At 34.7% G+C, this 12,186-nt stretch overlaps 1 protein-coding gene across 12 annotated transcripts in view; it reads left to right on the top strand.

The window, feature by feature from the left end:
• Window positions 1-12,186, top strand: part of LOC306856208 (alpha-adducin-like) — a 43,723-nt gene continuing 31,537 nt past the window's right edge. For all 12 annotated transcript variants that reach the window (XM_079395315.1, XM_079395317.1, XM_079395322.1 and 9 more), the window contains exon 1: window positions 1-160. The gene's annotated coding sequence lies outside the window, so the exon portion shown is untranslated. The remainder of the gene's footprint in view (window positions 161-12,186) is intronic.

The raw sequence follows: 12,186 nt of genomic DNA, 5'->3' as shown, positions 1-12,186 counted from the left end.
AGAGACTCCAGAGCGCCGCGCCCCAGAGACGCGTACCTACAGAAACAAACGGTTGCAGAAAGAAAGTGGATAGAATCGCTCTAACGGAGAAAAACCTCACGCTTCCCGTCTGTCTACGAGTCGCTGTCCACTCCAACCGCACATCTAGACCCAAATAAACGTAAGTTTCTGTTTCTAATTTCCTTTCACCCTGGATTATTCTTCTCCTCAGGGTTTTAGTAGCGCGGCCTGAACGCTAGCGCGCACGCTAGTGGCGTAGCGCTCGCTCTCAGCAGGACAAACGCGTTTGTCGTGTTTGTTTAGACATTTCTTATGGTTTGGAGGTAATTTGGCCGTTTTCTGACACGATTGTGGCCCTCGGTAACGATTATTAGGTGTAGAGTGCGCGCACCGGACAGGACAGGCGCGCGAGGGCCACTGCAACGCGCACAAATCAAAATAATAAAAGTCTTTTAATTTGTAATTTATAAAGTTGGAAATATTTTGTAATCTGTAAAATGTGGTGATCTTTGTTGCATTTGTGTGACTTTAGAGAGAATGTCGAAAACGTAGTTAAACGTAGTTAATATCACTTTTAAAGTGATATTTATGTCATCTATATTATAGTGATATGATAGATTAGATTTAATCAATGATATGCTCATGTTGAAATTTATATAATTTATACTATGTGTGTGAGTCATTTATTTATTTTAATCACATGTATTTTATATTTATATTTATATTTATTTTTACACTGTTTTTCTTTAAACTTTTACCCCCTTCCTTAAAACCCTTGCTTTATTTCATACCTGTATGTTTGTTTTTCTTTTGTGGCATGAAAATGCACAGTATCCCAGTTGGAATTGACACTAAATGGCCATCCGTGCCTGGCCGATATATCGGTTTATCACTAGTATCATTAGGCCTGTTGTGTTGTGGGATGTCTGTGTGTTTGCTCTGATCACAGATTGGGCTCGTGTGTGTGTGTGTGTGTGTGTGTGTGTGTGTGTCACTGGTGTCTTGACAGTCTGTCGGTCAGAGGAAAACCAAAGCGTCTGTGTTCTGGTTTTACCATACGTCCATTACAGATCTATGCCTAATGGGTGTAAAACCCACTTCTGTTTGATTATCAATCTATTTTCCTCATTGTTTATTCTCTGTAGGGTTGCAGGGAGTTTCTAGCAGCTTGTTGCTTTAATAAAACCGTGGCAACATCAATATCAAAGACAATTAATAACTATTGATAATAATCAATTCTTTTGGCAAGTAATAGTTGTGTAATATCTTTACAGTTGTTGCAATTTGGCATGTTAATGTGTTATGGACATATTATAATGATTTAAACGTGGCTCATGTAATTAGGAGTTGAAATTATCAGTTTTATGAACTACTTTTTTCAGTTTCAGAGGTTTTTCAGTAACAGTATGATGGTAAAACCCCTGAATTGAGTGTAATTCTCTCTCTCGCTCTCCGTCCCACGCCCACAACCCTCTAGAGGGACGAAAATGTTTCTCATTTTCATTTCTCTTCCTCTCTCATCCCTTGCTGTTGCTCAGATTTTCATACGTGCAGTGCCGTGTTGCTTTAAACAGGAAATATTTTGTCGTGTGAACAGCTGTTTGCAACACAGTCTTGCTTGTGTTCTTGTTTGTTTAGCATGCTATAAACTAAATGAAACACAGTTCTGTTTCAATGCTTGAACCTCCATTGGCAGCATTTTGAAGTATCGTAGGCAAGATCCAGGCACAAAAGCTATTAGAAATGTGATTATGCATTAGTAATCTTGGTAATCTTTTATTTACAATTTCAAAAAATCTTTTTTTGTAGAGAAAGAAGAAATAAATGTTAAGCATACTAAACAACATATTTAGTTTTAATACCTTTTTTTTGTTTTTTAACAGAGAAAAATCACAAAGAAAAAAATCCTGTCCATGGTGGTTGTAGAAAGAGAAATGTTGATTATAAATATACTTAAAATTAATTCAGTACCAAAAAAGTAATACTTTTTATGGCATAAATAAAAGCATAATTTATTATGCTGTTGGCAGCAATATGTAGAGCGATTTAAATCAGTCATTTTTTTGTTTGAAGGGTGCTGACTATGTACTTAGTAGACTGCAAGCTCACTAAGCACTGGAACACAGCCCATATGTTTATACAGGGTTCGTACAAGGTCCTTGAAGTGCTTGAATTTTACTTTTTGACATTTAAGTCCTGGAAATCCCTTGAAAACAGCCATATTTATGAAAAGGTACTTGAAAAGTACTTGAACATTTAAAAGGCAGTATATGAAATTGGTGTTCATTTTTGTTTTTCGACAAAAACAATCTTTTCTCGCTAAATTAACGACACAGCGTGTCTAAATACAGAGCCACTTCACCCGGCTGCCCGGAGCGCACGAGATCTCGCGATATTACTCCTTGAGGTTAAAAGCGATATCAGTATAAAGTTGAGTTTGTGTAAAACCTTTGATAGTGCTTGCATTATATTGTTCGGTCTTCTATTACATGTGCTGTTTATTTGGGAACGCATATAAAGTCTGATGCGCTTTGTGTTGCACTGTTATCAGTTAGAAGCATGAATCTGCATTTGCTGCGAGTTTGTTCATCTGGGAAAAGTGTGCGTTATCTCACTAGATTTATAAAGTCAATATTTTAGACACCCATGCCAGCACAGGAGAATACATCAACATATTTCTATATGCGATTTGTTGTACATTGCGATTTCAAAATAAAAGTTCTAACCCTCGCTCTGAGTTTGGATGTGACCAGATATTAAAATTATATGGATTTAATCATAAACATTGAATCATGCTGTAAAGTGAAACATCACCAGGCTGCTGGGGCCCTCTGCAGGTATTTGTTATTAACTTATAATACTTAATGTACTTTAGTTGGTTATGTTCATATTATGTAGTACAGGCATATTGCTTTATGTATTTTAACAGTGTTGTTCAATAAAACCATGTGATTACTTGGTTTTTCATACTTTATTCAAACCAATTATTATTGTCTCATGGTTAGTTTAATATATACATGTAGTCATATCAAAGCCTGCTTTTCACTTAGGTCTATTTATATTACTAAAAAATATCAGATTGCTCAATTGTCAAAATAATCATTAGATTACTTGATTACCTAAATAATTGTTAGTTACGGCTCTAGATAAGTAAAAAAAATCAAAATACAACTACATTGTTTTGCGGAGCTCAGCGTCTTGCTATTTATGATTAAAAGACAAATATTTTGTTAGAAAATTTCTTAAAAATTGTATTAAAATATTGTCTCGTTCTTGTGAACTAAGTGTCTATATTTTGTCTCATCTGACGAGCTAAATGTATTGTCACACCCCTAGTGTCCATGAACGTATGATGAAGCTTTTACTCTTCAGGTTAATCGTATATTCATGAAAAAAATCACTTTGAATAAGGAAATTTAAAACTTTGCCTTAGTATCCTTTCAAATGTTAAAGTTGCCACAGCCATCGCATGCTTTGCATGTGCTGCATGTTATTTGTATCATTTTGTTTTATTCGTTTAATAATTAGAATTTGAAAGATAATAACAATATTTTGGGGGAAAATATATGGAGGAAAATAACATAGAAGGAATGAGATTTTCAGTGTATTTCTAAATTGATTTTGTATTTGTCGAATATGCTATCAGACCAGGAGCTTTGTTGCCAGAAGTGATATTTTAAATATGTGCCCAGCGTAAGGAGGGTCCACCTCTCTGCGTTTAGTGAATGTGAGTTATGTAGTTTATGTGGAGAGTTCAGATCTACTGGCCCACAGCCACATTTAGACCCGCAGTGTGCAGGAATAATGCAGACGGACAGTGACATGACATTCCTCAGATACACACCATGTGATTTAAGATGTTAAACAGCTGCTGTGCGTTGTGGCCACAGTTTTCATTAAACTTTATTAATGTACAGATAGAAACATTTACGCAAGTTTGAGTAATTCACAGCTCTTTGAATTATGAGATTTAAATTTGTCTGTCAGTGCATTCTGCAGTCATGCAATATTTTTCTGCAAAGACGTGGATATTATATTAAATTATATTTAGTGCTATCACTTAATCGCATCCAAAATAAGTTATTTTTTACATAATATATTTGCATGTACTGTGTATATTTAAATACACATGTATATATTTAAAAAATATGTAGGCCTACATGTTTATATTTATATAATTTATGTTATGTATAAATATATTTAATTTACAAATATTACATTCTTTTGAAATATATATACATGCACGTGTGTGTATTTATATATACATAATAAATATACATAGTATACGCAAATATTATGTATACAAACTTTTATTTTGGATGCGATTAATCGTTTGACAGCACTTTGTTTGACAGCACTAATTATATTATTTAGTTTAGTTATAAATTTAGCTATAATTTATTAAATATCAATAGTTTTTATTACCGTTTTAGTTTCTCTAACTTAAAATAAAAAAATGTTTGTTTTTTTTACCCTGATTAATTAGATTTTTCCAGTTATCAGTAATTTTCTGCATAGCTTTGCGGTTTTATGTCTCTCTTAACACCTTTTGGAATAAATAAAGTCGATCTTATCTAACTTCATAGCACATTTTTCCATATCTGGATCCAGGCTAAAGGGTTTGGGCTGGTGAATATAAGTTATAATTCGTATTGTAGACCACTGAAGTGTGTCTTTTATGATAACTTTTTATTATTTGTTTGTAGACCAGGGGGGTGTTCCAGAAAGCAGATTATGTGACATACCCGGGTATGTTTAAGGGTAAGAGGATCAACTTCCGGTTCCAAAAACAGAGGTAACTTTCAGGGTTTGTAAGTAACCATAGCAACTTGCTCTCTGAAGATAACCTGCTCCGGAGTAGGTTCTGTTTCAGGATTAGCTTACTTCAGAGCTATCATATCAGCGCATGTGTGCGTGACTTACTAACGAGACTCCAGTGGGCGTGACACAGTGCACATAATTATATATTATTACAATAAATGTTATATATAAGTTGTATGATATGTATATTATAAAGCACTAATATAAGTAAAATGTAAGGTAATCTATTATAATATGGTTATTCTGTTTATTATATTGGTATAATAGTTATCTGCCTAAATTATAAAACGCTTATGACAAGGTAATGTTTATTTTATTATATATGTTTGTTATATTTTATCCCACACATCATGGATCTGCATTTTCTATGATGTATTTCTGTAAAAAAATACATATCTGATATGACTTATTATATAAATAGCATCAAACAAACAATTCTTATTTTCAAGGATTGTGCAAATATCGCGTTCATAATCAAATGCGATTCATCTGCAATATTGAACGTGATAGAGCCGTAGTTCACTGACAAGCTAGGCAATGTGTATTAACAGCCGCTCCATTTGAAAACAGGCGATGGAGATTTACCGCCAATCACAGAGCCGGCTTTACTGACGAGATGCGCATGAGAATTGCATGTGATTAATTGCACAACCCTAATCTGGGTTGAATGAACTTACTCCTGGACTCGTTTTTGGAACCAACATACCTCGAGTAAGCAAGGTTTGGGTTGATCAACTGAGAGTTCAGGGTTTGGTTCAGATGGTAAATTAACCCTGCTTTCTGGAACACCCCCCTTCACATTTTGAATCTTTGAATTTTACAACATAACATCACTTTCCAAGTGTTTCACTTATGATCACACCCACATAAACACTCAGCCAGCAACTCAATCCCACACACACACACACACACACACACGAGTGCTGTTCCACACCCTCCCTCACATCTGTGTAGTGTGACGGCTGAGATAATTCACACACTTCACTTCTGGAAAGTAGGTCAATGAAGAAGTTCCTCATGAGTTGGTGATAAGATGCAAATTCATTGAACCCCTGGGCAGTTTACATAAAGATTCAGAACTTTTGAGACGCAGAAGGTCTTCCAGAATTAATCTTTTGAGTGACATTTTTAATAAATTTTTTTTAGTTTTTGTATTGTTGATGGATACTATTATTAATATTTTGATTGTAGTTTTTATTTTTACATTTCTATTCTAAAGTTTTAGTATTTTCTTTTAAATAATTTTTTTTTTTTACTTTTTAAAATAATTTTAGTATTTAAGATTAAACTAAATGAACATAAGAAATGTTGACTTGGTTAAAAATAAGTAAAATTAAATAAAATTTTATATTATTTAAATTTACTTTATTTAGAGTAATAATGTTTTTTTTTATGGATTTAATAATCCATATCCATATAACCATAATATTTGTTTTTTATAGTGAAATAGAATTTTGATTTAATTTTTAACTGTAGAATCTTGTTCAGTGAGATTTTTGTGAGCCTTCATACTTGTTTTATGAATATTGAATGCATTTTTAGTGCTTATCAACAAAACTATACAAGTACATGATCAGTTTTTAGCTTAAAACTGTATTTGCAGGCCTCCATTTGATTTTTAATATCCAAAGAAACTTAAGATTTGAATGTGGGCACTAAATCATAATTGATTTAACCTGCCGACTTAAACATTGCTGCAATTAAGATTTTCCTCTGAGATTGTGTAATGTCAAGCTTTCTATCTCTTCTGTCTTTCTCTCTCTATATGAAAGACACACACTTCCTTCAGCTCTGCAGGTGTTCCAGTCTTATATGCTTTTATAAGTCGATCACTCGGTTCGTTTGGCTGCTTTCAGTCACGACAGACTCTCTCTGATTGCCTGCTGTCCGGTTTAACGGATGCCAGTGAGTTCTGGAACGGGATTTGGCCCGGACTGATGGGCTTTGGCCTTCATCTGAGCCCGCTGGTGGGCTGAAGTGGATTTGACTGCCATTCAGAAACTGTCAAGAAGCCATTATTGATGCAGGAAATTCATGCAGCTAGATCTGGCTCGTTTACAAAGGCTTTACAGGAATTGAGTAAACAGCATGCTCCGTTTCTCATTCTCTCGATGGAATTTGTAGGAATTTTAAGGAAAATACACATTTGTTTAAACATTTAGCTTGTTGTAATCAATATTGTTGAGCATTTGCATGCCTGATAATTAAACTTTCCAGATGTTTCTCTCAGCGAGACGGTCATATGATGATCTTAAAACACGGCTAGAGGGAAAACTAAAGATATAGTGACCGCAGAAGCTGAGCGACTGTAAATAGCCTGAGATGATAAAACCGTAGATGTTGATGAAGCGAATCTCCCCATTGAGCGGCATGCAAGAGTTCAGGAGTGAGTGGCCAGAAAACAGGACACAAGTTACCGTATACTGTTACATAATCCTACAGGTTTCCATGGAAATGTGTTTTGTTTCCATAGCGACTACAGTCATGCCTACACATCTCTGTGCTCTTAAAACATATGCAGATATTAATATAGCACTACATAAATCTCTGAGCTATAAACATAATTTCTGTCTGTCATGATAATCATTTTACTGTTTAATGAGGTCGGCAAAATGCTTTGAGGTTATTGCTTTCCTAGAGTTAAGATTTATTGGCATAATTTATTTAGGTATGCACCAAAAGTTTGTCTGTCTTTTGCCTGAAAATGCCATCTTTGTCCACAGTTTTAGGCATGGCATTTTCAGGCAAAAGAGGCCATTGCTTGAAAGATCTGTTTGCTAGGGCTGGGCGATATGACGATATTATCGTATATCGACGATGTTTCATAAGTATCGCGATGTCAACAGTCAGGTAACAGGCGATTATCGGGGGAAAAAATTACAAATGATAAACCTAGTATGTTGCAAAAAATATTTTACATAGCCCCATGGTTGCTATACAGGTGTTTTTGCATGCAAGAATGAAATAATTTAGTAGGAGGGTTGGGAATCGAAAAACTAGGCTATGCTAATTTTGGAAATCAGATCAAATGTGTAAGGTCAGGAATCTAGTTACTTGTTATAAAATTACATTTCAATTCTGCTTCTCGATTCCTGTATGCTCATTTGTTGTTATTTCAAAAGATTCAACTGCAAGAAGACATAATTTTATCTTCGGTACGGTACCAGAATGTAATACCTCGGATACTAAATCGATACCATAGGTGACAAATAACCAGCCTCAAAAGATAAGTGAATTTAAAACAATTTTATTAATAATAATAATAAAAACAGATTCATATCTTAATACCTTTGTATCAGACTAACAAAAAACCTACAGGGAACATGGGTTACATTTTGATGTTGGAAAAATACAACTGAAGTTGCGCAATTAATGCAACAAATATTGCTTTATTGTAAAGTTTTATTCTAACAGTCAAAGTAATATTCAAAATCTCTCTCTCAGATTGTTTTCAGATTTCAGACTCAGCCAAAGAAAAAGCATTAAATAAAAATCTCACTCTCTCGGCTGCTTCATATTAGCGGTCGGCAGCGCGGCAGAAACATTCCCTTCATGTTATTGATACTAAAATTAATATAGCAAAATTCTTGCTCAATTCAGATCCAATTAATATTCAGTTGTATGAAATGCAAGTGCATGCATTACGTGACCAAAACTTCACTGATTCTAGCGTGTCTCACATGCACATTTGAGCTTACTGTATTACATCTGTATGTGCGTTGATCAGTTGGAAATAAAAATTCGAATTAAATCTGAATTTATGAACGATGCACTCACCTGTCGATCTCTTAATTTTCTGAAAAGATCAGGTTAAGCAAGCAACAAGTGCTTAAAAAGGTTTGATGTGTTGTCTCTGTGGAAACGCATGATTTATAGCAACGCTTGCATACAGGTGCAGTAAGGTCAGTTCCTTCACCTTTCTCATCTGTTTTGTATCCAAAGTAATGCCATATTTCACTTCTACTGTTCTCTTTATTTATTAATTTTGGGTGCGTTGAATTGCAGAGTTTAATCTGTTAATACCAAAAAGAAAGAGAAACATCAGAAAATAGACATATTTATTCAAGACATTACTATATGACATGACACCAACATGCATTTATCATTCTTACAATCACCGCCAGAATGTCCAACTTCACCATGATGAACTTAAAATTGGGTTCTATTATTATTTTAACAGTTCTCCTCACAAAACGAAACTCATTTCAAACTCAAATTTGATAAGAACAGAGTGGAAATTATTAGCAACGCCAACAGTAAAGCTAATGTTCTCTCTTAGTTTAAGAACAAATTAAGAAAAGTAAAACCAAACTTTAATCTTGGAATAATTAAGACCAAATGGTGCATGTCGGCAATGTTGTCTCAGGGCTTGGGGCTTGGGTAGACGATATTATGGGATATCGCAATATATTTTTTAAGGTGATTATCGATTAAGATATTTTTGACATATCGCCCAGCCCAACTGTTTAGTCAAAAAATAAATAAATCAAACAAACAAAACTAAATTTGATTGGGATTGCCGTTTTACTTGTGTTTTGCTGTTTTTAGTTTCCTAGCTGATGGTCTGATTATATGTATGAAGATCCTTCTTGCATATGACAGTTATTTTGACTTGATTGATTCTGATTGTACTCTGGGTCATTTAGGGATAAAAGCTTTGTTCGGTCCTAAAGGGTCACTGCGTTTGTCTAAATAATGCTAAAATCAATCAAAAACTCAATGGAAAACCCAGTAGCTGCACTAAGTGTTCCAGCTGGCAGGAAAAACTGGACCGAAGATGTTGGATTTTCATGGAACGTTTGCTGTTGATAGTCACAGCATGCTATCAGAAGACCAAGATAATGAGATTATTTTGGTTCAAACAGAGACGGGAGGGGTTTCCAATCATTGTCTGTTCTCTGGGAGGGGTATCATTGTGTTTCCTTTCTCAACAGGAAGTTACAGGCAGAATGCAGACTTTTTTTTTCCTCTTCTTTATTCTCTGAGGACTTTTATTTGTGCTCAAATGCCAGTATTTATTCAGAATGATGCATGAAGAGGCTTCTGTGCCTGAACTCGTCCGAGGCCTTTATATGATCGCAGTGGAAACCGTAGCATCTTTCAGGGTCTCCGTTACCAAGGAGATGAAGACAGAAGGGCTGCGCTGTAATTCACGTCCTGAAAGAGAGTGGGAGGAAACTCTGGAGATCACGAGAGACAGCTGTGGTGTCTCGAGCACTATTCACACGATTAGTTTTCTAAATGACCTTTGAGTTTCACATTCGAGTTGAGGTTTGCAGTAAATGTTGAATGTACTGTGAGTTTGGGTCACTTATAATGCGACGTGGCAACCGTCTTCCCAAACTTCTAGTGAGAAACATCTATAAACTGAGTGTCAACAAAAGATACGTTTTTTTTTTTTTTTTTTTTTTGCAGAAATAAAATTAGATTAGTAGTTTAATGTTTGAAAAAGGGGAAAAAATTAAGACAGCCATAAATGGTACTGTTGTCATTTTACTGTACTGTTGTAGTTATACTGTAAAATAAAAAGTATTATTATTTTTGATAAATTATATTAAACAAAAAAGATATTGTTACTATCGTAATATTCCAAAAACAAAAACAGGCATTTAAGAAAAATATAATTTTATTATACAGTTATACATTACTGTTATTATTATCACAATGAAACCTGAAGTTTCTTTTTTATTATTACATATTACATTTAAAATCAGAGTCACAGTTTTTCAGTTTGTATTTTTGCCCCTTTTCCCAAATTGAGCAGCCTTAGTGTTGAAATATAATCACAAATAATTTTTCCACATTCTGCGGCCTGCAATTTTTTAATTACATTTTAAAATCACTTATTTTATCAGAAAAATCAGTTAAATTTTTCCCCAAATCTTACAGCCCTACTCACACCCTTTCTTCATTTTATCGCTTCTTATGTGCTTTTAAAGTAGATCTATTTGTAATAAAGGCAAAAAGCCCCACATATTTAACTTGTATTAAAGTCTATAATCAGTGCATTCAGTTGTCTGTCAGAATGCATGTTTTCAGTAGTTGTTAATCAACTGCCAATATTGATTCTGCACTGATTAATCCTACTTATTTAGAGGCTCTGAGCTGAAGTGGTTTGTTTCTAGAGGAAGATTGACCCTCCTCGTTCTGGTGTTGAGAACTTGTGGTGTGTCTGTGGATTGAGAGCAGAGCAGCTGTCGGGAGCTCCAGGGTTTCATTACTCAATGCTGCAGTTATTTCCTGCTCTGGGTCTGTTCAGGGCTGAAATGAGCAGCCTGTGTGTGTCGACTTCATGCTCTAATACTGTGTTGCACTGGGTTGATTCGTGTTGTAAGTTGATGTAAATGTTCTGTAGCAAGCGGGTTCGTGTTCATGTGGCTTTGAAACATCAGCTTACAATCAGCAACAAACCACTTAGACGCACAAATGACTTTAGACGATCAATAATGCTGAGTCAGACAGACTGACTCCCTCCCTGCTCTCTCTTTGCCTACAGTGTCATTGATTCTGCTGCAATAGAGCATATGCACACCGTCACTAAAGGCACGTTCACATCAAGATCAACAACTATTGTCCCGTGGATGTTAATGTTCTGATTATTCTAGTAATGAGCTGCATTTTTGTTGTGTAACGCTTTGAATGCTTGAGCTCTTTAAAACCCATTATTATTATTCATGTTTTTAATGTTTTACAGTGAAATATTATATCTATTTGCTATTGTTTAATATTTTTATATAAACGTGCAATTGTGAGGAAAAAAGTATTTGAAAGTACTTAGAATTGTGAAAAGAAAAGTCAATTACCTTTTCTTTTTTTTTAAATACATGGCGGAAACGAAAAGCAAAACTGCAAGAGAAACTACAAAATTCAGAGAAAGTCAGAATTACGAGTTGTAATTACCTTTTTATTTTTTTTGTGTGTGTCAGAAGCAAGCTTTCATAGACTATTTATAACCTATTTATTTTTGGTGATATTTAACAGCATCACAGATGCGTTACAAAGAGCTTAACTAGTTTCATAACTATTCATTACATTAGTTGCTATGGCAACAGCAGTATCTGTTTTGGTTGCAATGAAGCACAATATCCTCTGTTCTTTTCTGAATGTCATGTTTGTCTTGACTCTGCTTAATGGAGGGAGAAAGTGCATTATGTCCAGAGCACTCAACAGTAAACGGGCCGTTATAACCACTCGCACACTCCCGCTGTGCAGCATTTTGTCTCATGCCCTTTTAAACCGTTTTAAAATGGTTCTTAGTGGGTGAATCACATGTCTGGATCGTATTTCAATTTAAAATCAAATGGGGAAAAATTTGCATTTTGCTTGTCGATCACAACAAGTCGATCTGCCGATCACAACAAGTAG

Source organism: Barbus barbus (genome assembly GCF_936440315.1).
Source record: "Barbus barbus genome assembly, chromosome: 36".
Classification (NCBI taxonomy): Eukaryota; Metazoa; Chordata; class Actinopteri; order Cypriniformes; family Cyprinidae; genus Barbus; species Barbus barbus.
Note: the sequence above shows the minus strand (reverse complement) of the source record. Positions and strands in the feature narration are given on the sequence as shown.